We start from the raw sequence: 26,416 nt of genomic DNA on the forward strand, positions 1-26,416 counted from the left end.
GATTTCTTTATTCCCTGGGAAGTGTGAGGTAGAAAAATTGGCTAAAGAAACAAGTTTTGATTTTCAAACATATGGATTCCTTAAGGAATGAAAGCATAGAGTATGTTACTTAGAGAAAGTGTACCCTAAGGGCACTCCACTGTTATTTATGCCGTCATTCTACTACCAAGTAGACAGACTGAAAATCACCCCAACTAAGGAAAGTTATTGCAGCTTTGTTTCCAGTAGATGAAACAGCACTATGTATTTTGTCGTGGTGTAGCATTATCTTCATAGAAATCTGAGCACGGTGTAAAACTGTCCCTTTGCATTTACATTAAAACTGATGATGCAGAAAAAGTAGCTTCTATTGTTTCTTTACATAAAATATTTCATGGGCAAAAGAGCCTCAAGTGTTCTAAATCCACTGTCTAAATTTAAAAAAAAAAAAAATATATATATATATATATATATATATATATACACACACACACCTCCCCCAACCAATCTGAATAAAGAGCTAACTTCTGTAGAAACAAAAGGGTCAGATATTCCAGTGACAGGCAATAGCTTAAATTTATAACAGGTAGACAATAAACCTTGTGATCTATAGCTTTTCCTAGATAGGCTATTGAACACTGTACTGAAGTACTTAAGATCTGAATACTGCTCTTCATAAAGCCTCTCACTGACACTAAAAAGGGGCAAAAGTTGTTTTCACAATCTTTATTGCACACAAAACAGAAAGTATTTAATCCAGATCTTTGTTCTATAAGCAAAGAACAAGTTTAGGAGAAGGAGCAAACACTTTGCATTTCCCAAAAACATTTACTTGCATTTATCTTTGTATCAAATGCCACCATGACAGCTACTCCCATCCAGCAAACTCCCCCTTCAGCAACATCACAATCCACCAAGCCAAGTGCAAAATACACTCACCAGCCAGTCCTCCTACCAGCACTGCACCTATATAACAGGTGTAAAAGACTTTATGCAACTGGTGAGAAAAGGCTGCAGAGCTCTCCAAAAAGGGAACATGAAGAATGTCAGACACCACACAGATTCCTATGGCACAGCTATAGCTCCTGCACCTTGGAGTGAGGCTGACGAGCAAGCTGCTGGGACACATGGGCTCTGTACAGAGATCGTTTTAGGTTTAAAGTTGTGACTACATTCCCCCCAAATTCAGGTAATTCAGATGTTACCAGAAATCCCAGATTATATGTCAAGTCACCTTTTCTTTGTCTTTCTGAATCTTCAGTGCTTTTTCAGCTTCTTCTCAGAATCAATTAAGTAAATTAATGAAAAGGGGTTTGTGATTAAAACCATTTATTTAATGAAAAAAATTGAAGTGAACAAAGGGTGCCCACATCAAATAAAATTTCACAGACTGTGCAGCTCTTTTCTTCAAAGCATGTATCTCATCCCAAGAGGACAGGGATGTGTAATGTGCCTTGTAATATTCCAGTATACACAAAACAAACAGTGTTGATGATCTTTCCACAGTAAACAAACAAGGCATGTAAGCTAAGGAAAGCTTCCAGAACACATCAGTGGCACAGTTTTGTGGGACTGATCATAAGAGGCAAAAGAACTTTAATCCCCACCTGGAATTTCACCTCTAAGTTTCCCTATTTTAAAGGTCCATGCTGGCTTCCTCAGATTCTTTCCTCCACCCTCATGTATCCCACAGCAGTACCCTCAAACTGATGATAAATCTTCTCTCGAAATAAATGATCTCAAGACTCCTGTTGGATCCCACTTCTTGTGAGATGCTGATTTTTTTCTAGTTTATTATTATCTCAAATAATTTTATTCTTTCCTCACAAGAGACAGCATTTTGCTGAACTTTCCTGAAAGGTATTTTGCTCATAGTTTGAAAATACTGCACTCTGGAGGAATAAAAATTATCCTCCAAGCAGTAGTTTTTCTACAGTTTTTTTGAACTTGCACTCCTGAAACTCTACAAACAGCCAGCAACTGAAGCATACACTGGGAGTTCAGTCCCAGATGCACGCTGATACAGGTGACGTGCCTGGCTTGCTCCAGAAACAGAAAGCCAGTGGGTGGAAAATGACAAGGCATATTTATTTTTAACATGGTATTTTAAAAGATTTTATACTGAAGAAAAATAAATTTAAATTGTACAGTCATAGTGGGTCCACTTCAGCAACAGAACTCCCTTTCTTTTTTTTGGTTATCCTGTTGGAAATAAATCCCACACATATCGCCTTGCACGGAAGGGCAGATTAACTAGAAATAGTTAATAGTATCTTCCAAAGCTATTTGAAATAACTGGAGTATGATCCAGTATCATTCAACAACAAGCTGCTACACTGTATCATATTAATCTGGTTTTACTTCAAGGCTTAAAATAGGAAGAATACTGAAAAAAAAAAAAAAAAAGACAGACTAATTTAGTCTTATACAAGTACCACCAGCATGTGTGTGTCTGTGTTTGTATGTGTCAAAAAAGGCATACTGGCCTAGGATGCAAGAAAACAAGTTTTGTTTGAATCAGATTGTGCAGGTGGATGTCATTAAGAATCAGAACAGAATTATTTCCAAACTGAACATGTACATTTCCTGCCAAAATGTTAAACGAGGCTTTTGATCGAAAATTTGTACTTTCCTTTAAACACAAAGCAGATAACTGTTTCACATTTACTTGAAATTACAGCAGTTTACAGTCCTGAGGAACAAAACAAACACGTTCAAATAATTCATGGCAGCTCCTGAAGAATGGGATGTGCTTCAAGACAAAGACACCTGCATGGGCAATGCCCTGTCAAAAACACTGTTCAGGGTTGGGGGGGGGTTTATACAGGATGAGAAGTCTGGCTTGAGGTCTAGTCCACAGGTCACAGGCTGTGACAATAAAGTGTTGGCAAAGCGAGATACAGATGTATTAAAAGATGAAATGCATGAGGACATAACAGGAATTCCAAGACCTCCAAGTCCAGGTGGCCAGAAAGAAAAACCTTCCAGGTACACACCACCGAGGCCTCTTCAAGTTAGCCCAACAAAAGCTCTGAGATTTGCAGAAAAGACTTGACAGGGAGGGGAGACAGACATGTAAGGTATCTCAGGCTGGGGACACTGCTCATAGTGCTCTGGAAGGAAAATGGCACCTAAAAGGTAGGTAGAGACCTACCTCCATATATCATCCCAGAAAGTTTAAATTCTATCAGTTTGTATCATGTTTGTAACTTTAAAGATAGGAGAAGAAAGCATTCTGACCCTGTAGATGACCAGGTAAAGACCTGACCTCTCTTCAAGTATGTCTACATTTTGCTGCAAAGGCACACTTATAGCTTCAGCAGATATGCTGGATATCGCTTTAACTAACTAAAAAGTGTATTCACAACTGTGCAGAGCACCAAAGGATAACACTTAGTACAGTCTACAAGGCTGTGAAACTCAACATGAGCTGGCAATGTGCATTTGCAGCCCAGGTTTGCATCAAAAGCAGTGCGATCAGCAAGCCCAGGGAGGTGATTCTGCCCTTCTGCTCCTCTCTGATGTCCTGCTCTGCTCCCACCTGGAGTCCTACGTCCAGCTCTGAAGCCCTCGGTACAAGAAAGACATGGACCTTTTGGAGAGGGGCCAGAGGAGGCCACAAAAATGATCAGAGGGCTGGAACAGCTCTACTGTGAAGACAGGTTAGATAGTTGCGCTTGTTCAGCCTGGAGAAGAGAAGCGTCCAGGGAGACCTTATAGCAGCCTTAAATACCTAAAAAGGACCTACAAGAAAGCTGGAAAGGGACTTCTTACAAGGGTATATAGTGATAGGACAAGTGCTAATAGCTTTAAACTGAAAGAGGGTAAATTTACATTAGATATAAGGAAGAAATTCTTCCCCATGAGGATGGTGAAGCCCAGAGAAGCTGTGAATGCCCCATCCTTGGAAGTGTTCAAGGCCAGGTTGGATGCGGCTTTAGGCAACCTGGTTGACTGGAAGATGTCCTTGTCCATGGCAGGGGGTTTGGACTAGGTGGTCTTTAAGATCCCTTACAACCCAAACCACTCTATGATTCTAACTGTCTGATATAGGCTTCATGCTGATGCGGCTACACCAATACCAGCCTCTGAGGTAACTAGTTTAAATAAAATACTAAGATATCTCATTCGCAGTTCACCACTTCAGTGTTGATTCACAGTGCACACATCCATCAAAGTTTTAGTTGCAATCCCACAAGTAAATTTTGCCAGTTCTCCCTCTTTGCTGATTAAAAGGACACTGCCACAATTAATTGGTGAATTTAAACTACCACTTTTTAAAAGCTGCTGCAAAAGAATGTGAAAAGGATTAAAGAATCAAGCTCGAATTAAAACAAGAATTTACTGATTCAATTTCTCCAAGGGATCCAGAATACACAAATTTTGCTCCCTGAATCACATTGGATTTTGATCTTAACTTCTTCCTTCCTGCTATTACTAGCAGTTTATTCTAGAAAAATATGTTTTATACAGGCTTGTCATTTTCATTAATTAAAACAAGGAACAAAGATGCCATACCTGGGTTTTTTTGTCAAACATCCCCAATCTCTGCCAGAACACTTATTATTTGAATAGATACAGTGAAATACTAAGTTTCCTGATCATAAGTATGCAATAACCTGCAAGACAATTTCACCAGCCAGCTCAATAAAGGTTCAGCGACTGCATTTTTGAAATGAACTCACAAATTTTGAACAGCAACAACAAAAAAGATATTTTGGTTCAAATATTAACTGCAACTGCAAGGTAATATATTAACACAATGTGTCACAAGACACTGTACTGCAAGCACTGCACCATACAACACATGGCTAGACAAATACTTGCAAGAACAAGCTGTAGCTCGAATTTGAAAAACTGAACTCTGTTTTGATGAAAGATGAGCTTTAAATAATACAGGTAATATTTAGTGACCTGAAAACACAACAGACTTTGTTCCAAAGAATAATTCCTAGCAATCAGTACCTAAAGCGAAGCAACAGGTAGGGCTGTAAGACTGCTGTCACAGTTCAGGTAGATCACACTGGAATTTGCATTCTCCACTTCACTTTTGAGAAATGCAAGAAAGCCATTCACCACCAGACTGTTGAAGCAGTAACCCCCCCGCCCACTGTGTGCAGCACTGATACATGTGACAGGCCCAAAGAGAAAGCAAACACAGAAGGCAGCTGGCAAAGAGTTCCTCTCAGTACTTTTTGGTGGAACTGCCTAGGTGTCTGCATCAAAGTGAAGCAAAGAGATTAAAGGCAAAATCCAAGAAGGCAGCCAGAATAAGGACTAAGAAAAGTCTTTCTACCTCTCTCCCTCCTCTCATGACTTTCCTGAGGGAGAGCTTTGAACACAAATACTGATGAGAAAAGAGTTTGGAGCTACTGTTTGATGGTGGCACTGCTCAGGGATACGGCATGAATGCTCTGCACACTTGCCACGGCTAAGACTTTGCACTTGTATTACATTCATAACAGAAAATACCACAACTGCAACATCCACAACATTATCCTCTCCAAGTAAACAATTATTTCTGGCTGATATTTAAAAATGTACACATGTATAATGTTGTAAACATTCTTCACCGCTGGTCAAATCAGAAAAGCCACTTCTACAAAGCAAGGCATTTAAAAGCTGCGGTCTTCAAAATGACACACCAGAGAGTATTTTCTTCTTTCAACATATTTAATTCCCATTAATAGTAACAGGAGCTAAGCATGCATCAAAGGATAATATGCCTGCAAGACTCTAATATATATTTGCCGTTATGGATAAAGATACCCATATGTACTATATGAAATAACTGTCAATTCCTAGATTTGTTCCAGAGCATAAATCTTTCAAATTAGTATTGATAAGGCATAGCTAAATGCAGCTGCCTATATGCCTATTCAGAGAGACTACAACAGGGAAGGGGATACTCTTTGTTTGGATTTTATCTTTTATCTCAGACTCAAGATTTTTCTAAAACGAGGAAGATACAGCTCTATTGTAGACATCACATGCAACTGTCAGCTTGGTTTCTTTTCACCAATTATACATTTAAGTAATAGGCTTTGTGTTTATTTTCATAGTACTTCTAAAAATAGTAATAGTCAATACAGGAAAAGCAAACAAATTTATCTTCTAAATATTTTTGTTACACAGAAAAAAAAGAGTATGACGATATCCTCTCATGCAAGAAAGAAGGGCTAGGGAATCTAAATAGTGATCTAACAGCAGTTGATATCCCACATCCTTCACCCTTTACTTTGGAGAATGGCATATAGGTATGCACAAAAGCAACTAGAGCAGAGCTTTGCTCCTCACAGGTCACAAACATGTTGCTGTGCCCTCACTGTTCCTGTGCTCATCTCCTGGAATACACACATCCCATGGCTCTTGCTGCCTGAGACATTTGGGGATTTTTTTTCTTCTCAGTAATTCAGGTTATCAGAGAGAAAAACTTGCCTTTCAAGGGAATTCACAGCAGCCCAGTGATGTGCCCGCAAGGCTGAGGACACACAGGAAGGGAGAACTCTGACTGCCAACTGACAGAGCTCAGCTTCAGGTAACTTTGTCTTGCAATTTCAGCTTCTCAGTCTGGGCCATTTTACAATACCTAAGAGAAAGAAAAATAGGCTTAGATCCGAGTTACCTTAAGTATAGGCTACACTGCTGTCCCATTCTGCTTGTCTGCATTTTTCTCAGGATGGTAAGTCCTAGTTTCTCCTCACAGGGAAACTGTTTATCTCTATCAGCCTGTTACATTGTCTGCACTCTGCTAGTTAGTTCTGCAATGGTATTTGTGACATGGATTTATATCTTAATTCCTTAAAAATATTTGGATTTAATTTTCTTCATTTTCTGTAACTTCTTCCTCAATCCTACCTATGGCTCTGTGATACTTCCAGGTCCACTTAGGACATTTTTCACCTAATCAAGTGCTGAGACCTAAATGTCACATCATTTCTTTGAGAGAAACTTATTGTTTCTCTGTGTGTAGCCGTTCACTAGTAATTGGTTGTTAGATGCCGTAATTTTAATCATCTAAAGACTTAAGTCTAGGTGGTCTTAAATTGCACCATATGAACTGAGAAGATGGCCTCAAAAATCTCCATAAGCAAGTTGGTGCCTAAATGCAGAAATAAATGGATTTTATTTCGAAAGAAATATTCCTCCTTTACCCAGCCTAACGTAACACGAGTCCAACAGTCACTTGCTGATCACATTATAATTAGTCTATTGTCTTACAATTAATCCATTACAAACTTCCAGTAAAATCTATGAAAAACAGACAAGGCTTCTTTAAAAAAAAAAAAAGAAAGGAGAAAAAGGTTACAAATTTGAACATAATAATCTATGTCACAAAAAAACTAGAGAAAAATGGAAACTAAAGTTATTAGCATGATGACTTTTTACTTGTGTCGTATTATTTCAGGGAACATGTTTGCACTATGCTTCAGGCAGATACAATCTGAAATTGCTATGAAATGTAACCAGGCTATATAACGAAAACAGCCATTAACCTTGCTCTTGAAGAGCTTTGGAATCACATTTTGGCCAAGAGGAACACAGCAGAACTCTGTTTCCTGTATTTTTTCTTCACAACAATGAGATCATGCAATAGTTCTTCAAATTTTTGATAACCTGGGTCTCTGTTTGGAAGTCCTTTGGAAGTATCTGCTACAGTCCTACAGTTCTAAATATATGAGAATAAAACAGAATAGATCCGGGCTCTGAACACAACAGAAATACCAGAAAATGTTTTAAGGCTGACCAATTTTGCAAAAAATCCCAGTTACACACATTTTTGTCATTTTTGTTGATCTCTGATTCCCAGAAACCTGAGCATCTGCTATTGTTAGACAAGCATAATTTATGAGAATATTCAGCAGATCATGAACAGTAACACACACAGGGTCTGCATTTCTTATTCGTGACTTCTGGTTAAAGAGCAGCAGTCTGTGACCAAGTAGATCTATATCTTGAGATTTAATGGAATGCTCAGAAGAACTCAACCAAATGCTTTGCATGAAAGAAATAGGCTAGTATGGGGTTTATTCTCAAACCAATCCATGGATCCTTATAATGAATAAGTAAAAAAAGAACGACCAAGAGAACAAGTCTCAAAACATTCTCTAAACAAACGAAGCAACAAGAGTGCAATGACTCTACAAGGTAGGGAGCAATTTTGTATTTCTATCTGTACAGTGAACCATTACAAACTTGAAACATCATACAATCAAATTAGGAGTTTGTAATGAAGTCTCGTTTTTATTTCAAACTGAAATAAAATCTCTAACATGCATGGTAAGAATCTGTTTGGGGGGATAGGACTTACTTGTTAATTAATGAGGGCAACTAACCCACATGAAAGCTGTTATGCCATGTTATAAAGGTGCCCCCCATTTCAACCAAACTCTAAAATGGTCTCATTTTGTTACATCATTTATGGATTGGAACAATTGCCTGGAAACTACGTCCAAGTCAGAACTGGTGTTCAGTAAAGAAGGCGCAAGGGAAAAGCCAATGGATTAAGGAAGATTCACAATAACAGTTCGAACAACTTTCAGTCATCATCCTGTTTACAGAGCTGGACCCACAATGAAGCTAACGGAGACAGTAAGCAGATGACATGTGCCCAAACTGCCTTTGTTATTTTTTCATCAGCTTTCTATTTCACAGCCATTTCCCAACAGAAACGTGGAATCCTTTCACTCTCATACCCTGCCTTCTCTTACACTATCCATGAAAAAAGTTTGTTTGCCACTTGATCCAAAAAGGTTACTATCTTGGCCACCTTAAAACACGTACCAATAAAAATAATAAACCTCAGAACAGCCTCCAGTCACTTGCAGGCTTGAATTCTGCTCCACAAAACATCCAATTTACCTGCAGCACTACGGCGGAGTCCAATGGTCTGAGACTCGCAAGGTGCATAGCGTGCCAGTAACCAAAGTTAAGAGCTGCTGTAGAAGAAAGCTTGTTCCAGAGAACTCCTAGGAGTCTGAAAAGCCAAAGTGCAGCCTAAGGTTATCACAGAGGAACAGTGTGTTGCAAGGACTAGCAGCTATAAATAACACACAAAGAGAACTGCTTTACATTTGTTTGTTTTTGAGCACACATACAAGAAATGGATTAGAGCTTTTTCTTGTGCAACGCATCTGATTAATTAAATGACCTCTTTGCCAAAGAATGCTCTCATGGGACAGCATGTTTCTCTTCTTCCAGGACTCCAATTTTCTTTTTTCAAACTAAGACTGTTCAACAAAAGTTCAACCTCTGAGATCACACCTTTTTCTTCTGACCCTTATTAGGGCTCTAGCTGCTCCCTGCAGTATTGTTCTCTACCTCAAAATCAAACCAAACCTCCTTACTTCTTCCTCCTCCCTACTCTGTAGGGCTTTGCTCCACAAACCACCACCTCTGAAGCCCAACACACAACAGGCTCTATTCCTTTTACATTTCTATGCCCTTTCCTGCTCATTTTTAGCAGCTGTCTCCCCATGCTGTCCTTCATAAAGATCAGGTAACCTTAAACCATCGCCTGAATTTTAGCTGCACAATATCCACCATGAGACACTGAGCATAACAGCTTCAAGAGCAAAAGGAACACCACTCCCACAGGAAACCAAGATGTTCAAAAGCAGCTCATTTAAAATGCAGCCCTGGCTGGCAGGCAAAGAAATGGGGACCAAATCAGTGATGTTTCTCAGAGGGAACAAGAGCTGCAGCCTGCCTGCTCACTGTGCTGGACCTGGATCAGCCTCGGCTTCTGCAAAGCATCTGACCCCCCAGAAACCCAGGACACTGAAGTGCCACATTTTGCCCTCAGCAAAGCTCCATCCTTACACAAACCAGCTCTGTGCTTCCTTCTACTGTTTGAAACAAGTAACGCACCAACAACTTTCCCACCACCCCGCATGTTATTAGTTTAAAGCTTTAACAGTCTCTGGCCTGTAAAATCAGAAACGAATTGTGTTTCACCACTTTCCTGGTAACCAGTAGCTATCGTACAGTAACATACCATTTTTCGTTCATATCTGGTAGTGTTACTATGCTGGTAATAAGAACACATCCGTAACAAAAACTTCACAGAGAAAAGGAATATATACGGTTAAGATCTAATGGCAGTGATGCAGAATCGTGGCAGCAGAAACCAGCAATTTCACAAGAAGACACAGCACCTTTCTATTTTACTTACTTTTCTCTCTGATGCCTAGGAGTCTAAAAGACTGAATTGAAGAAAATAGGCTCCCTCACTCCCCCCCCTTTTTTTAAATAGTCCCATATTCACTACCATGAAACTTTAAACTGGTAGGTTGTGTTCAAAACCAAAATAATTCTTTATCTGGATTACAGATAATTTCCCTGTAACTCTTATTACAATTGTTCATTGTATTTTGAAATATCACCAGTGAAATACAATGAACAGGAAAAATAATTAATTCATGAAGTTCTCTCATCTTGTTCATCCTACCTTTTCAGAGACTGAGCCACTTAGTGTCTTCAAAGTTATTAAGATGGCATGAAAAGATATAAGTGTCAAACTTTCAAGTCTTGGGATGACATAGTCTTCATGATTACCTAAGAATTTCATAACGAAGCCAAAGGTTTTCTTCCTTGAAGAACGTTTTTTCCCTTCACATGCTACGAGAAATTTCGATAATCAGAATCACTTTGGGAGAGCTGTATTTTTAACTGCAAACAAATCAGTTCTTTACCATATCTGTACAGTAATGGTAAAGGTTTCTTAGCAATACTACTGCTAAAAACAAACAAACAAACAAAACCACACAAGAAACACCAAAAAGAAAAAAACAAACAGCAACAAAAAAAAACACCCAAAACCCCAACAAAGTCTACTCAAGTGTAACTAAGATGTTTTGTATGGTGCAGCAAATGCCAAGTGTAATTGCTAGAACATGAAGAAAATTATCACCATGGTGTTGCCATATGATTGAATTAAAATTTGGATTACATTAGAACATACAGTCTGTTTACTGTTGGATATAGTAGCTATATGGAAAATTTGTACGTAAGGCAAATTGTTAGCCTGGTTAGAAACTTGTGTTAAACATATTAGCAGGCTAAGTTCAAAATAATTTCAAAATTACCCAAAATTTGTCGAAGTCTTTAAGATATTATGTTCACAAATGTTAAACCATAATATATTCCATTTCACAAACAAACAGCCTCATGACTGTCGTCCGTTAAAGGAAAAAAAAAACAACATTTCCATATGCATGTAAGTTACCTGGATATCTTGTTATGCCAGCTGTCAATAGGAAGAGCAGGAATCCCAAGCAAATCATCACCAGCACCTGTGGATTATCAGACACTCCTGATCAGAAATCTGCTGAGGTGCCGGCGTTCGCAATAGCTGAGCGGCCTGAGTGACGTGGCCATATGCTCTCTCTTAACACAACAGATTGATACCACAGCAAAGCAGTTCAAATGTTTTCAGTGCTCACTCATCACTGCCTGCAATCTGCAAACAATTTGAAATCCCTTTACTTGGCCATACACTACAAGTGCAGGTTTTAACTTGCAGCATAAGCTTCCCATTCAGAGACAAAGTGCCTTCGTAGATCTGTAAATCTTCCATGCTTTGAGGAAATCTGGATGTGAATCTGGGATTGAATCTTTCAGCAACATTTCAGGATTAAAGGTGAAAAAAACTACCAGTAATACAGTTGCCTAAAAAACAAGTAAAACTGATGTTTAGCTTTTGTTTAGGGAAGGCATTCAATAAATATTATGTCTGGAATGATGGCAAGCAAGGATTGAACGCATTGTTCTGAAGACCATTAAAAGATACTCATAACTTGTTTTTAAAAAAAAAAATACCCAGTACAGTATGATGTCTTCCAAGTCCAGCTGTTCGTGTAAAGACTGCAATCATGTCAGGCGCTTTAAAAAAAATAAATATAATTAAAAAAAAATAAAGTCCATTTATGAGTATAAAGCTCTGTAGCAGAAAGGTACACAAGACAACAATTGCAGTAAAATAAAACATATGTAGTTGGAGAAGACAAGAAGATCTCAATAACAAAGACTTTAACCTTAATAACCTGACCAAACTTATCTCTGCAAGAAAAATTCTCAGGCTAAGGAAGACTTTCTTAATTGAGGCCACAGACTCCTTGGGTTCAAAGCACTTTATCACAAGTTCCATCACAGCAAATATATTCCCGTTTGTGCTTCACCTCGAACAGGCTTGATCTGGAACTTGCTAATATTTGTAAAACCAGGATCTCCTTCGGAACAGCAGGCAGGCAAGTGAAGTCATCAAGACTGCTTTGGAAAGTGGAAAATCCACTTGGCAACAGTCACTCGTTTATGCCTTTTGCCCCTATGCATAATCCTACAAAATAATTACAGAAATGGTGTATATGTAAAGCTAGAATGAGTTTATTGTAGCAATACAACTATATGGGGACCTTTTACATGACTGAAATATCCCCAATAGGAAAACTATCACTGCCAGAAATAAGAGTGGCAGTAGAAAGAATAGACAATCCGATCAAAGTCAGTTATTAAGACTTTATATGCCCTTATGTCCTATTTTGGCAATTTTCTCTTCAGCATGGAAGCAACCACTGATCTTAATCTCCTTTACTGCAGCTTGTCAGGGTTCACACAGGCATGAGCAAGAACCAACATTAAATTTATACTCCAACCACGAAGCCCAAAATTCCTGTTAGAGGCAGAAACCTCTCTTGCATGGGTACTTCAGCATTGCTTTCAACTAACAGAACCACACTGGTGTGAGACTTAAAAGTGTGGTCTGAATTCTAAACAGATTCATAAAGGAAATGGCTTTTCTATTCCCTGCATGCAGCAATGCATTTCTTTGCTGGGGAACACCTGAAATGCCTGTCTAGCTGAGGAAGACCTTCTCAGCAAAAGCAGTCTCTTTTCAGCAGCAATGTTTCTTCCTTTCTCCCCAAGCACTCTAATCATGCCTTGGTCAGTTCCCCCTCTGAGCAATGAGCAAGACTCAAAGCACATCACAGTTACTAGCTCTCTTTGAGATAAAAAAAAAAGCAAGTAAATAAAAAAAAAATAAGTAAGGTGTTTCCCACTTGTGTTTTCTGCATTAACATTTTACTGTAGCTAAATTGCAGCAATATCATTTAATGCAATAAAGTTATTTTTCTGCTTTAAAAAGTTATTATTGATATAATAATTCGACAAATGTTTCAGACTTCCTCAGCGCTATACTATGTCACTTTAATGGCCCATAACAGATGGCTTGTTTTAGAAAGGATTTTCTTTTATAGAGGTCAAAGCAAGAAAAACTCCACAGAAGAAAAAAGTTTTCTGCCCATTTTGGAGCAGCCATTTCTGTGAGCAACACTGACTGGAAATTCCTTTTGAATCCTACTGAGAGGAAGCTGAGATGATATCGCTTATGTTCCAATGGGTTACAGTAAAAAGAAAATGAATTAAAGTTAACAAAACTGTAATGGTTTCACTTGACCCCCAAATGCAGGAAAGGACTATGGGACAGAACATTTTTGTATAGCAGTTCTGGCAACGACACTCATAAATCGCAACCAGCAAATATAACTGATTGTGGAGATGTGTGTAGAACTTTTACAGGATTTTTCCATACAAGTCTTTCTTAAATTTTTTTTCTCCTAGAGATGTGCTGTAATTAAGAATCAGCAATGAAATCCCAAACAATATAAAAAATGATAGCTGCAATTAATTACATTGCTTTCAAGCTGAAAAAAAAAAGGCCATTTGCTAACGAAAATCACTACTGCTTAACAGTAGCTGTTAACAGCAAAGAATTGTTACAATAAATCACTCTTCAGGAACACGCATTTATATTGGAAGTCTTCCTAATCCCTACATGTTACACGCAGTAGATGAGCCAAGATGTTCGATCATGCAGTCTCTACTATCCACATGCAAAACCCCACATACAGTGTAAGTACAAGCAATTGCCGTGTCTCTGAGACCTGTGGGTAGAGGATGCTCTGTGAGAGAGGACAGAAGGTACTTGAGGGTACCCTGTACTCTGCTGCTGAAGAGGACATAATAGAGGACAGGATAACTTGGGATCACTTCACCTTGCAACTGGGTATTGGAAGACCCAGCATCCCCGCACCATCAAGGTAAGTCACCTGACAGACCCATGAGCATGTTAAAGAAATGTTCCTGACCCTAGGTTTCCTGTAGCGTAGTCTCAGACGTTTGTGCTTAAAAAAAAAGAAAGTTATTTAATCAAAAGATAAAATAAATTGAAAGACTTAGTGAAAAAGCAGTCTGGACTCGGTGCCTCTTGAGGGGAGTGACCCTGAGAAAAAAGAGGCATGGGCTTTTAAACTCTCACAATCTGTGCCCCCACTCTTCACGTGTCCTTCACGCACTGTCCACATACCTTGTGGTCCAATGGTAATTTTGGGTCTGGGGGCTTCTTCGTTTCCTATTAAATTCTCTTTCTCCATCCTCCAGGCGTCTCTTTTACTGTTCTTATCTTGATGGTTTGCAGCCTCTACTGACAGAGCTTCTTCTTTATCTTCTGGTACTTACTGGTCTTCAAGGACCCCATCACCAAGCAACCAGGTTAAGAGAAATTCACAATATGTGGCCTGGAATTTCAGTAACCCTGGCCACTCATGGTAAGTTTGGCTACTCATGATAAAAACCAGAGCATCCAGAGAGGCCTTACTGTAAAAACCCAAGACCACAGCTGCAGGTGAGTATCATATGAAAGTTATTAGCTCACTAGGTACTATCACAGCTGATGAAAAGGCTGTCCTACTGAATATATCTGGAAAAAAAAAATGTTTTGTAAAAATATATTCAGTCTTTATCAGCAAGTGCATTACACAAAAGAGAAAGCTCTGGTACGTACAAAACCAGGTCAGTAATAGTCTGTAATTGCAATACCACTTGAGGGGGGGGTGGGGGAGAAAAAAAGAAAAAAAAAGCTGAAGACAGGAAGAAAAAAAAGTTAAATCACTGCCTTAAACATTTTGAAGCTGATTGGTTATGCGTTAGATAAACCAATACCTTATTTTCATCTACCCTTTGCTTTTTTCTGCTAGCCAATATCATTTGTCACAGTATTCATGAAGCTTTCTGTATCACCACAATTCACACAATTCCATGGAGAATCATCCAGGGGTCTCCCCAGCAACCTGAGCACAAACTCACAGCACCACACTGTTAGACTAGGAAAGGTAGAAGAGAGTAGACATTAGCGACAGACATAAACAAAGAGACAATTAGAGCAGGCAATACTGAATATCTTGCCAAAGCAAAGTTTTTCAAAACTTTCTTTCTTGGATCCAGGAAAACATGAACCATTGACATTTGGGCATAAATGGCTAAACATTCAAAATAGTCCTTAAAATGGCAAAAGAACAGTCTCTCAAACTTTCATACATTGAATCTGCAACACAAAGCAGTGGTTTATTCCCTAGCTACACTGTACAAAGGAGAGAACAGTGACAGGGTATAGGGACTTCTAATTCTGGAAAATGTCAGACCAGTCACTGAAAGCATCAACATTTATACATGATGGCTTGTATTTTCTGGACACTGGCTAAAGATGACATGGTACACAGAAAGTAAACAAAACATAAACAACACAAAGAGCTGTAAGGAAAGAGATGGATCAACAGCATGTTTTTTTTGGACAGTTACATAGCTACATTTTGCAAAACCCTCATAAAAATAAAAGCCATCAAGTATCTAGATGCCAAAAAAAACCAAACCAAAACAAAACAGAAAAGAAACCCATGTAGATGCAAAAAGAATGTGATATATCTCCTTTGTAACGGGAAGCCACCTTAAAACAATCCCGAGACACAACTTCACTTTGCTCTCAGATGGGGTGTTTTTTTCCTGCTTTTGCTTTTGGTGGGGATAGAGGCAGTGTGTGTTCTGTGGAGACTAACAGATTTGGATAGCAACACACATTTAACACAAAAAAACAATTTAAAAAAATCACTTAACACATTAAAGCTGCACAGACTATTTAATAGGTTTCAACTGCAGAAAGCTTCTGGAATTCAGTCCTGATCTTGACCTTTATCCAAGCATGAGCAGGCATTGCTGTAATTACCTGCATTCACCCCTTGTGTATTAATTTTAATTTTGGCACTACCTTTTGTCTTCTATTTCAAAAGCAAATGTACACATTTCTAAAAGTCTAACCCTTCTTGTTCAACCAGGCACTTTTCTGTACATGTATCTTCAAGTATTACTATTACATTCAAAGTTTCAGAAAATTACTGAAATTCCTGTTTCTCCAGCTTTGTGAGTCCTTATCCAATTACAAAGTAAAAATCATAATTGAGGACTGTCACACTGTTTTCATCAGTCATATAATGTGTTCTTTGTTAAAAATTTAATCCAGTTGTCTTGAATGTTTATGAACTGTTACTCCCTCAAAAACACATGCTGCAGATCTCTGAGGCAAGAGTCATGGTACAGATTAGAGCATATTGTTTACAGTCTATAAACACTTTTTATGATGGTTTCATCATAAGGTAATTTCATCCTATGAGTATAATTAACATTTTCCAGGGCTCATTAATCTTCATTTATCCATTCAGTGAACATGAATCATATCCATTAAAAGGAAAATCAAGACGCGAACTTTAATTCAAGCCACTGTTTTACTAATTGTGTTTAAGTTTAGGAAATCCTAATATATAATCCTAAAACTCTTCTTTAGATTTAGTGTGTAAAAAGGTCTTTGTATATAAACCACCCTCTAAAAGCCCTGTTCTCCTCTCCTTACTTTGATTGCCATCAGTACCAGTGCATTTGTATGAATCAAAGCAGACTTGCATAGTGCATTAGAAAACGAGGCGCTTTACATTCTCAGAATATCTGGGACATAAACAGGGCTCCACTGGGGAAGTTTCTTGTACTATTATAGACAGAATAAGATCTTCCAAAAGACCAAAGGGACAACCGGCACATGCAGACTGGTGCACAGGAAGCACTGGGAAGAGACACATGGGAGTTCACCAGAACAGCACAAAGATTTCATAAGCACTGCCAAGTTTTTTCAGGCATCAAAAGGAAGAAGGTTTAAGATGAGCAGAGACTGAGAGAGGAAGAGAAGGAATGAGAAGAATAACTTGAGGAGCAACCTGAACCACAGCACCTGCAGAGCTGAACTCCCAGATATTATCTTTTGCTTACAAAGTTGTACATTTCTCACTTCTGCCTTTCCTTCAGGCACTGGGACAAATTCATAGCAATTTTGAAGTTGTCTGGACTCAAAACTGAAGGAATATAATTCCCTCTCCAATTTAAAGAGAAAACAGAAAACTTTGAGCATGCTACCTTGACGAAGGCTCACATGCCATCTTCTGGGAGCTTTGCCAACCTTCCGCTATCACAATTCCAGTTTAAACCTCTTTCCACACTTAGACGTTGAAATCTTACAAGAAAGCGTGAAGTGCAAAACAAGAAGTACAAGCAGTACTATGAAACTTGGAAATAGAAAATATTCAGGGAAAGAACAAATGTTTCCAGCATTTCCCAAGGTAGATAAACCATTCCTGTTGAGATCTGAAGGAGGAGAGTACAGGCAACCTAAGACTTGACTTTACATCAGTTGTAAACCTTCCTCGCATCTGGAAAACACAGGATGGAAGTGGAAGAGATCCAGCAAGAACCCCCTGAGTTTTCGAGCTGCCTAAGCAAAGGGTTCCCAGCTGTCCTGTTCATTTCAAACAGCAACAACTTAAAAGCCAGTCATGATACTTCAGATATCATGAAAATATGTATAAAGAAATAGTCTGTTCTATGTCTCCTGAAAAGGGCTACCTCTTGTGATAATTATGCAACATCTCAAATACACCAGTGTAGCATGGGTAAGTGATCGGTTTCAATCTAAAACAAGAGGAACCATTAACGGGATTTCAGCTATGAGTTAAGAAGGTGGACATGTGAAGTATTTCCACAGCTGCTAATTGCATGGCATTAAATCAAAGAAAATCTACAAACTGCAAGAAGGAAAGAGTAAATCAATTAGTTTTTCACACACAAAAAAAAGTGTTTTGGTATTTAATGTTTCTGTTCTAGTAAGCAGACAGAACACCATGCAGAATGAATGAGTAGATTTATTCTCTTTTAGCCAGAGGCAAAAATAAATAACTATCAAATAATAAATTAAATGAGGTGTAAAATGGGATCTATAATTAATGACTTTTCTGCTGACCATTTAAATGACACTATTATTTTAAAGGCTACTTTAGCAGAATGTCAGTCCTCTAAGATAAGATATATCAAGTATGAAGTTAATTGCACGAGTGTATAAATCAACAGGCATTTCTTGCCCACAGAAAGTCAGCATTGCCAAAACAGAAATTAATCTAGAACAGTGTTTTTGGATTGCTGGGCTTGACATAAATGGTACAATTTTGTCCTTATTCGATTCGAACATCTTGTGTTTTAATAAAGAAAAAAAAGAAAAAGAAAAAAACAAACAAACACCCAAACAAAAAAACTAAGCAAAAGCAACATTGTTTAAGAGATAATTTATATTTTTACATTGGTTTATTAAACTCAGAACAAATTTATAAGGTAGTTGCATTGCCCAAATTTGCCTTTCATTTTGATGAAGACCATTTTGACCAAAGAATTTTGCTCCACACTGCTATTAATTCGATTTATGGACATGCTGAAAACACTATCAACCTATAGCTTGAGGATTTTTTGTTTTGTTTTGCCTATATCAAGTTATCAGTTTTGGTCCACTCTAAATTTGAATCCTGTTTTTTACAAAATGGGAGTTTTATCCTTGGTACATCACAGGTATCACAATGATGGGGCATGTAAACAAACAGAAATGTCTGATCAGCAAATTATAGAGAAGTTTTCACAGATTTACATCAGGCTCCAAGGTAGCAACTTTCCCCACAACTCTGGAAACAGGAATTCTGGCTGTGAAAGGGGGGTGATAGCTCTTCCACTGGATTCAGCTCCTCATTTTCTCCACAGAGTCAATTAGTAGATACAGAAAATCACCTGCCATCTGAACTTTCAAAAGAATCATGCAATAGTTTGCATTGGAAGGGACCTTCAAAGGTCATCTAGTCCAACCCCCTGCAATGAGCAGGGACATCTTCAAATAGATCAGGTTGCTCAGAGCCCCATCCAGCCTGGCCTGAAACATCTGCAGGGATGGGACATCTGCCACCTCTCTGGGGAATCTGTTCCAGTATGTCATCACCTTCATTGTAAAAACTTTCTTCCTTACAACTAGTCTACATCTACTGTCTTTGAGGTTAAAATCATTAACACTTTATCCCATGGCAGCATGCCCTGCTAAAAAGTCTGTTCCCATCTTTCTTATAGGCCCCTATTAAGTACTCCCTGGATCCTTCTCTTCTCCAAGCTGAACAACTATGACCAGATGGCTTCATTTTCTGTATTTTCCTTCATTGAGTTATAATAGCATAGGTGAGCTACCACAGACAGCTCCTTTTCTTTTAGCCCACATTTGTGTGTGACCTAGAGGGCTAGGAAGAATTTGACAGGGGAGATAAGCTTCCAAAGTTTCTTTCATGGTGACCGAACTTAAAGCCCAATGAAATCAGTGCAAGGAAAGGACATTCAGCACCTCACAGCAGATATTCAGTAGTTCATCAGATAACACTACATGAAGAAAAAGTATTCTGAGTATCTCAGAAGAACAGAAAACAATCCTTTAAAAATATGAAATATTTTAGCTAGATAGGCAATGAAACAATAGCAACACAAACAAGGCTTAAGACTGATCAGAATAGTGTCCTGGCCCTGTAATGTAGCATACTAACAGACAGACACAGAAAAGGGCACTACTCAGATCTTAAGGAGCAAAGGCATAAGAAGACCTATAAAGATACAGCATTTTGACTCTCCCATCTGCTTAAATTTGAACAGTTACCTTTCAGAATTTTAGCAATTCACAACAGCTCATTTTCAGGATGATATTAAAGCTGTCAGGGCATGCTCAGATGTCCATACTTTATCTAGTATCTCCTCAGTAACACAAACATGCAAGATCTATTGGTGTGAGGTGGAGCAGGAAGAACAAAAACATGTGGATAATAGACTGGTTACTAACATGCAAAGTCCTTGGAGCATAAAACTCCAAATTAATACTTAATGCTGTGTATTATGGATGTTGCTGAAAAGCTGTGTTGTAAGAGAGATGGAGAAAAAACTGTAGGGTCCTACATGCATTGGGTACTGACAAAGCCTTGAAGGATAGTGCTTTCTCTCTTAATTTACAAACTTCTTTTGCTACTATCTTCATCATTATTGTGCCCATTTATTTTCAGCTAAATCCTTTCTTAAATACACCGAACCAGTAAGAAACCTACAGATCTGACACTGAGCAAACACTTCTAAAAAGCAAGAACAAAGAATTTTACATCAGGAAAAAAAAATGAAATAAAAAGAATTGTTCTGTATTGTTATGTTCCACAGATAATAAGCAATATGCTATTATTACCTTACTATATTCTCTTACTATGTTTTGTTTACTTTCAGTACTGATTTTAATTTATCACTTCCCCCCACTTCCCCCCACCTAGTGTTTATAGTCCCTCTTTGTGATTGTTTCCTGCTAAACAGATGTAGACATGGATAAGTCTGCCAATTTTCTGGGAATTTCCAGATATCCAAGTTTCTGGGGATTTCCAGTCCCCCTGACAGAGCAGGAACACCTAGATGAGGTTACCCAAGAACGTGTCCAGCTGGGTTTTGAATGTCTCCGGAGAAGGAGACTCCACAACCTCCCTGGGCAGCCTGTTCCAGTGCGCTGTCACCCTTGACGTGAAGACATTTCTTCTCATATTTAAGTGGAACCTCCTGTGTTCCAGTTTGAACCCATTACCCCTTGTCCTACCATTGGTTGTCACCGAGAAGAGCCTGGCTCCATCCTCGTGACACTCACCGTTTACATATTTATAAACATTAATGAGGTCACCCCTCAGTCTCCTCCAAGCTAAAGAGACCCAGCTCCCGCAGCCTTTCCTCATGAGGGAGATGCTCCACTCCCTTCATCATCTTTGTGGCTCTAAAACCTCTGCAGAAAAGCTTTGTGTATGTGTGTTAGCTGTAGGAAGACCTGACAATATTGAATAACTGGGCAATATAAGGCAGACAAAAAACAATATATGAAAATAGAAGTAAATGTACTTTAGGAAAAAAAAAAATCCAAGTTTCACATACAAAACAATTAACTCCAATGTACCATGCAGATGGTAGACCAGAATAGGAATCATTACAATGAACACATTCTTGCCAATGAGAAATAAGTTTGTTTATTCCTGTAGTATAAAAATCCATGCTTCAGGTTTCAACGAACTCTTGGAAAGCATCTTCTACGTCTTGCTGGTTGTGGAAGGATTTTCCATGCGAAAAGGCATCGAGATGCTTGAAGAAGTGGTCGTCGGTTGGCAAGAGGTCAGGTGAATATGGCAGATGAGACAAAACTTCGTAGCCCAATTTATTCAACTTTGGAAGTGTTGGTTGTGTGACATGTGGTTGGGCATTGTCATGGAGAAGAATTGGGCCCTTTCTGTTGACCAATGCGGGCTGCACGTGTTGTATTTTTTCAGTGCATTTCATCCATTTGCTGAGCAGATTTTTCAGTCTGGTGCACGATTAGCTTTGGGAAGTGCTTTGGAGGTTCTTCTTGGTCCAACCACTGAGCTGGTTGTCACCAGTTGTCATATAAAGTCCACTTTTCATCACACATCACAATCCAGTCGAAAAATGGTTTGTTGTTGTTGCGTAGAAGCAGAGAAGAAAACAATTCAAAATGATATTTTTTTTAATTTTTGGTCAGCTCACAAGGCACCCACTTATCGAGCTTTCTTACCTTTCCAATTTGCTTCAAATGTCAAATAACTATAGAATGGTCAATGCTGAGTTTTTCTGCAGCTTCTTGTGTAGTTGTGGGAGGATGAGCTTTGATGATAGCTCTCAACTGGTCATTGTCACCTTCTGATGGCCAGTCACTATGCTTCTCATCTTCAAGACTCTCATCTACTTTGTGAAACTTCCTGACCCACCACCACACTATATGTTTATTAGCAGTTCCTGGGCCAAATGCGTTGTTGACATTGTGAGTTGTCTCTGCTGCTTTATGACTCATTTTGATCTCGAATAAGAAAATTGCTCAAATTTGCTTTTTGTCTAACATCATTTCCATAGTTTAAAATAGATATAAAATAAACAGCAAGTAATAAGTCGGTAGCAAAAAAAAAAAAAAAAAAAAAAAAACAAACACACAAACAAACAAACCTATAAAGCGAGAAAAGCACATTAAAATGATGTATAACGTAATCACATTTACTTAAGAATGTATTCCAATATCAAATGGCAAATTTCAACAATGAAAAAAAATGAAACTCCTTTTGCACCAACCTAATACAAACACATCCTTCCTCCTAGAAATATTATGCTACTAACACTGTCATCTGTCTACCTCACACTGTGGTGTGCATAAAAACAAAAGAATACAGCTCTTCATAAATTCCTGCCAGCAGCACTATATTTTCTTTTTGCTCTGTACATATAACTTCTGTTAGTGACATATGAAAACCACAAATTCTGCATGACTCCACTGTCTCAACAACTGCTGTCACAATCTCTTCAAGTACTAGAAAGTAATGATTTAATTTAAAAAGTGGAATGCCATTGCTTACAATGAGAAAAACAGCTATCACTTAACTAAACAAATGAGGATAGTTACTTCCTTACAATTTTAGATGAAGACATTACTTCATAATTTTCAAAGAACTTTGCCTATTTATATCACTGGAAACTCTACCCTGGAAACGGTGAATTGGAGAGAAGATAAAAAAGAAAGAAAAAGGAAAAGCAAATGCACTGGCAAAATCAGAACAATGAAATACACCATCAAAATAGATACAATTGCATACAAATAAATGAGGCTTATTGTTTTCTATCAAAATTCAGCATTCTGAAATCATTTTGCTCCTATTCTGCAAGTACGCAAACAAAGCCATTATATTTTCCTTTTAATGTAATGTGAAAAACACAATACCTCTGGAGCTTTTTTTCATTCTGTTTTAGATTGCACATTGTACACCAACTTTCAGAGCAAGTAAGACATGGACACCATTTTTATTTGAAATTTATTAGAATATTATTTCAAGAATGATAAAACTACAAAAGACTTCTAAAACCAAAATCTCTCAGACTCCCAAGCCACTACTTTGAGGTTTTTTTTTGCAAAAGAAAGCTAGTGCCTATCTCAATCCATTTAGCTTATAAATAATAATCAATAGTAATTGCTCTTACCTTGCCTGCTTATCAAGTTAGTTACCACTTTTGTGCTATATACACGTCTTTTACCACCTTTATGATAATTTCCTTTGATTCACTTCTCCATCTGTTCTCAACAATTAAATTGACAGTGTCCCTTCCTCTTTCTTCACCTGCATGTCTCAAACATGGTTACACCTCACAGAAATGGCACAAAGTCAAGCTATCATCTGTTTCCCCTTTCCTCAAAAATAAATAAGAAAAAAAAAAACCAAACAGTCGTACCAGACAAGACAGCTGTAGTCCCAAAATATTCCTCCTTTACATATATATTTGGATAAACCATTGCCCTCCATCCTGGTATCCATCTCCTCAAACAGTATCAGCACCCTTTTCAACACATTGTGTGCTGTATCAAGCAGCAATGAGAATGCAGATACTTCACTGGCTTCCTCTTTTTGGAGTAAGGTTTCCTGGTCAAACTCATCCTTCACATTTCCAGTTTCTTTCTTGTCCTTACTAGTTTTCTCCAGCTTTTGGAAAATCAGAGTATTATTCCCATGTAAGAAACCCCTCCGAAAAATTTGCCTGGGGTTGTTCCCAGCTGCCAGACCATCAGATACTTGAAATACATTCCTAGACAGTCAATAGTGATATAATGGTCTGATCCTCAGACTGTGTTGCTACTTTATACTAAATGCTCTAGAAATTAAAGTATGTAGCATGATCAGTTCTACTAGACATACCTTGCATTGTGGTACCAAAATACACACACCTTCCCACATGAACCATGACAATTAGGTATGTGTGCTCAAGTATAATTTTCTGTATGACACAAAAGTAATTAATTAATTAATGTGCCATACAGACATGAGTACAGTATTCAATAACAAATAATTTTGTATTAGTAATAAAGATAGTATTTAACCTGAGGTGAAAGGAAAAAAAAAAAGTCAGCTTTGATAAGGGTAACTTGTACTAATCAGAGATCTTGTAAAATTCACCTTGCAGGTTATTTTGATAAGAAATTTCTGTAGAACAATTTGACACATTTAAATTAATCTGGTTTCAGGCAGAACACCTCATTACTTTTTCCCTGTAGCGCATAAGTAAAAGCTTTCAAATTTCATCTGCTTTTTCAGTTCACTGATTATACACCACCTCATCCTAATTTAGAAAAGCAAATAAGTATGAACGTAAGACCTGGGAGCCCAAAGCATGGCAGACCAATGCTTTACTAGACCAAAGTAAACTTAACTGTGCATTGAAAGTAAATTTCTGACTCAGAGCTTTAGGTAGAAAGTTCATGCAGCTCTTGAGTAACACTGATGTTGACCCTTTTGAATACCAAGTTCAGGGAAATTCAGCAGCTGTCAGGAGGATGATTTCCTGTGCTGACTCAGTGCTTTAGCCATTGTTACAGCTTCTTCAAGTAGAGATCACCTAAATGTAACCACATGCTGCTCAGGCATACATGGTCATCCACCACTTTTCTGCTTCACCTCTTTCCTACATCCAGTCGAGTCCCCAGAGGGATAAAGGGAAGTTTGTAAGGCCACAGAAGAGCTAAAAATCAGTCAAATGTATTGAGAATCTCCTCCAGTTTTTCAGCAAGATACTGTGGCAGTACACTCTCCCCTGCTTCTCCCTCTTCCTGCCCTCCCACCGCTGAGAACTGATGTGGCAGCTGCGTGTGTACACAGCCCCCCACTTCCTTCAATGAGGTAGCTAATGGCTCTTACTGTGAGACCCAGGCCAGAGTCGTTAGGAGCGAGGAGGGGACACACCATCCACAGTAGGTGGGTGCAGAGGCGCTTGTAGCCACAGTAGGGGGCTGCAGGGAAGCTGCCAAGCTTCTAGAATACCCACAGCCAGATCTGATCAGACTATAAAACGGGGTCCCACCAAGGCTGCTGTTTGTGTGGTCCTCTTGGAGCCATGGGCCAAATGCTGACGCCAAGAACCCTCCCAGGACTGGGACACCATCTAAGGTAACCTCCCGAAAGAAAAGTGGGACTGCCTCATCTCTGCGTGTGGGTGAGTGATAACTTAGTATTTTCCTCGCTGGACCAGCAAGTGTATTCTGTGCTTAAATATAAGCTCATGTATTTCCTTTAGTAATTCCTTGCCAGATTCAGGCAAGCATATATCCTTAATATAATTCCTCACTAGACATGTGGATGTATTTTTCTTGGAGTCAGGGACAGCTCTGGCATTGTTTTTTGTGAGACGCATGTATGCACACTGTGGATCTCCTTTATTCTTATTTTGCTGTACCCCAAATAATCTCAAGTTGATATCCAAATCTGTATTTTATGTTATCAGAGTGCTAATTGACTGTATAAACCCCTTTTCTAATTGGTTGTTTTCCTGGACTTTCCTGGACAGAATGAAAGCCTGTTTTGGACCTTGTTGTCCACCTAAAACTAACTTTGGAGTCCCTCCGTGACAAATACCACATAGAAAGACTGAAGATACTGACAATTTAAATATCACCAATTCAAAGAGCACGGGGAAAAAGATGAGTCAGCCTGGAGGGAAGCACTGACCCTTAAAGTTCACTAGTTTCTCCATGCAGAGTAGGGCTGTGGTAAGAAATAAGACAGATGGAAGAGTCTGGGATGCAAGTCAGCAGGGGAGCTGAACTTCTACCTAAAAACAAGAGTCCAAATTTATCCATCTGTTTGAAACGGCTATGGGAACCCCACCGGGATCTGAACTCACCCTGCTGCCCTGTAGGTGCCAGGAGTCTCCTGGAAAACAACAGCCGCAGGAAAACACTTCACCCACATCTGCTACCACCTCCCACAGTGCCTACCTTAGCTGCTCAGGTACCCCAAAGGTAGGCACTGACTGAACATAAAATACCTGGGAAGAAGCCCACCACCGTGAAGAATTGAATGGCTCACTGCTTATCAGAACTGCTTTTATTGCTAACAAAAAATCCTAATAGAGGACCAGGTTCAATCTATTTTTTTTAATAAATAATAGAGGAAAGTGTTCAAACAGCAAAAACAACAAAATGATTTAATAGTAACATTAAACCATGAGGAACTATTTTTCTTAAGCTAACAAAATTTTAAAAACACAAAATATTTACAGTTTCCACATACATGAAAACTGAAGGCTCAGGTTGTCCAACTTCCTCAAACACATATACTTTTATGGTATTTTTTGTGTTCTAGTCCTATACCTACCA

At 38.5% G+C, this 26,416-nt stretch overlaps 1 pseudogene; it reads right to left on the reverse strand.

The window, feature by feature from the left end:
- Positions 1–20,545: 20,545 nt before the first annotated feature.
- LOC139829256 (histone-lysine N-methyltransferase SETMAR-like) lies at positions 20,546–22,138 on the reverse strand (annotated as a pseudogene).
- Between the last annotated feature and the right edge of the window lie 4,278 nt (positions 22,139–26,416).

Source organism: Patagioenas fasciata, chromosome 1 (assembly GCF_037038585.1).
Source record: "Patagioenas fasciata isolate bPatFas1 chromosome 1, bPatFas1.hap1, whole genome shotgun sequence".
In the NCBI taxonomy this organism is placed as follows: Eukaryota; Metazoa; Chordata; class Aves; order Columbiformes; family Columbidae; genus Patagioenas; species Patagioenas fasciata.